A 3,049-nucleotide genomic window follows, 5' to 3' on the forward strand; every position below is an offset into this window, starting at 1 on the left:
GCACATAGATACTCACTTTTAACACAACAGATAAGATTGTTAACACTTACTGTCATTGAAGAAGCTATAATTTTGTGAACTAAGAAAAAAACCACTTTTCCAATTGTATAAATCTAGTAAGATGTGTAAGGACTCCCTACAAAAGTTTTTTGTATTTACAGAGGTCACGTCTGATCTACTGAGATGCATGAACAAGAAACGCTACTTGAAAAGGAAAAGAAGCAAAACCAAATCCCTGTCTACTGCCTACTTTCAGGTAAATAATACCTTTTTGACTAATGAACAGAAATCTGGATATATGGAGTAGGATCAATCATTGTCAAATGGGATACTCCAATAGTCTCACTTGAGAGAATGATTTGAGTGATCTAAAGAGAAAGAAGCTGTCCTTCTAGGTGAGTTACACGTCTAGTTTAACAAACTAAATTGTTACTAGGAATATAATATTTACCTTTCATTGGAGCTAATATTATTTGCAGTATCCATTGAACGGTTTATCAGAAAAGTTGCATAAGCATATAGTTTGGTGCAAATCACAAGCCACAAAAGAAATTAACCATCTTACCTTGGAAGGGGGTAGTGTTATTTTGGCTCAGTTTAAATAGTTTAAGAACAGAATCCAGAACTTTAAGAACCTTAATTCAGAAGGGCAGTTTAAGTACACTGGTTTTTAACTGCTTTTATTATTAGTTATTGAATATTTTAAATTCTTATTTTACAGTTGTGATGTTTTTGCATGCCCTCACAGGCCTTATCTAGGCCCTAGTGTATGCTAAAGCACCTCCAGAAGCTTAATCCCACATTGTTGAAGTGAATGTGTTTTGGATGTAGTCCAAATGATGGCTGCAAGAGAAAAAATGGTAGGAAGGATTGTATAACATCTCAGAAAACAGCTAGACTGTCTGATAAGCAATTTTTTGGAGTTTCAGAATAACACCAAGTAAAACTGAATCATGTTGGCATGAGGCACCTTAGAAATCATTGTTTTGTATCACAATTGTTAACCAATTTGTACAGTTATTGGAATATTTTTCATAACATTTTAAAGTCTCCAGGTGCCAAGTGTGTATCATAATTTTCTTCCACTGCACATAAAATTACTTAATGAATATTGGCTTGCAGGATTATTATCCTTCCAGCTAATTCCCAATCCAACTCTACTTGCCTTTTCCTGGGCTTCTTGCCACATTCCATTTTTCCCTATGCTGTTGGTGTTATGTAGGACTGAAATGTGGAATTATCTGCAGTTCATAAAAGAATCAAGTACCTTAGGCTGTTGTGCTCATTAATTATTAATGGCCAGTAAATGCAAACATGAGCTAACAAAAGGCAAAGGATAAACACATTTAAGCCAGACCAGTTCCCAGAGAAATAATTTAAAAACTTGTCAAACAATTCTTGAAACATGGAAGAATGATGATTTCCCATAGATTCATTGTATATATTCTGGCACTGCAACTTTTGCTTTATATAATTTTTTTTTAAACTTGAATGGTAATTTCCATTGGAAGATCTCAAAGAGATTTACAGATATTAACAAACCCAGACTTGTAACACCAGTGTGAAGAAAAGAAGCTGGTCAAGCTATTTGTTGCCAAAAACATATCCTTGCCCCAGTTAGCTGCTTTGTGCTCTTCTGCCAGCACAAAGTTTCACAAAATACGTCATTCATCAATTCCTAATTATTCTCCTGCATTTGGATTGCTTTTACATTCCCTAATTGCTGAGGATGCTCACGACTAGTCTCTCAGATAAATTAATTATCCTCAGAGGGCTTGATTCTACATGAAGGAAGCCACTCACTTGTGATCCCCCCTACTGCTTACAAACATTACTGCACTCCAGTGGTCCTGTGCTTCTGGAATGGCTTCAGAGGGCTACTGTGTTGAGGCATAATATAGAACAATTTTCATCAGGTTTCAGAGTTGGGTAGGAAGCAAAAGTGTCTTCATCCAGTTTTTTTCAAGTAAGCCAGGCATCCATGCCAGTACTTAGTTGGTAATTTGTTAGTTGTGATTCACTGTTCAGCAGTCCCCACACAATGAATCCAGTCTCTTCCTGCAAATTCACTGGCCCTGTTCTACCTTTCAGCCCTCAATGTATTTTTCAAATCATTTAAACTGGTATTATTTTTATCTTATCATATGTTTAAGGCTTTAGAAAATACCTTTTGCCTCCAACGATATAATACTATTATTATAATTTTATAATATTGTAATTCTTATAATGTAATTAACATGATATTGCATGATTATACATATGTCAACTGTAGACCATTTAGTATTCAGATGCTTTGAGCATTTCTTTTATGAGCAACTTACGTTTTCATAAAAAAATGAACAGAGCAAATACACCCCAAAAGAAGTCCTTTTGAGAAAATATCAGTTTGCCATTTGATTACTGTTAAGCCCTGCTTATGCCTAACTAAGGTATAATCAGTTCCACAGATGGCCATAATCAATTTCCTTGAGAGTGAAGGCTTTATAATTCACACTTGCTGACAACGCCCACATGAACTTAATCTGTGGAGTGCCCTACCAATTACATATATAAGGGAATGCAGATGGTCCCTTTTTGCTTCATAACTGTCCCAGAACCTTTGTCCTGAATTGTTTTTCTGCCTGCTCAGACAGGGCCTTTTTTACCCACCACCTGAACTGTTTCTAGTCCTATCTTTTTCTTTCTCCCAACTCCAACTTATACTTTGGAGTCCCTGACATTTGACAGTGAAGCCTCTAACCTTAATCCTCTTAACACTGAATGTGGTACCCTTACAGTACTGTCTATATCCATCCTTTACTCAAGCCTGGCCCTCATCACTGGTGGTACTGCTTATGTCTCAGCCTCTGGCATCCTTCCATTTTAGCATCTTAATTCTTCAATAAATATTAATCAAAAAAGATATAGAATCATAGAATCATTAAGGTTGGAAAAGACCTTTAAGGTCATTGAGTCCAACCGTCAACCCAACACCACCATGCCTACTAAACCATGTCCCTAAGTGCCACATCTACACATCTTTTAAATACTTCCAGGGATGGTGACTCAA

The sequence above is a fragment of the Pygoscelis adeliae genome, unplaced genomic scaffold (assembly GCF_000699105.1).
Source record: "Pygoscelis adeliae isolate BGI_AS28 unplaced genomic scaffold, ASM69910v1 Scaffold218, whole genome shotgun sequence".
Lineage (NCBI taxonomy): Eukaryota > Metazoa > Chordata > Aves > Sphenisciformes > Spheniscidae > Pygoscelis > Pygoscelis adeliae.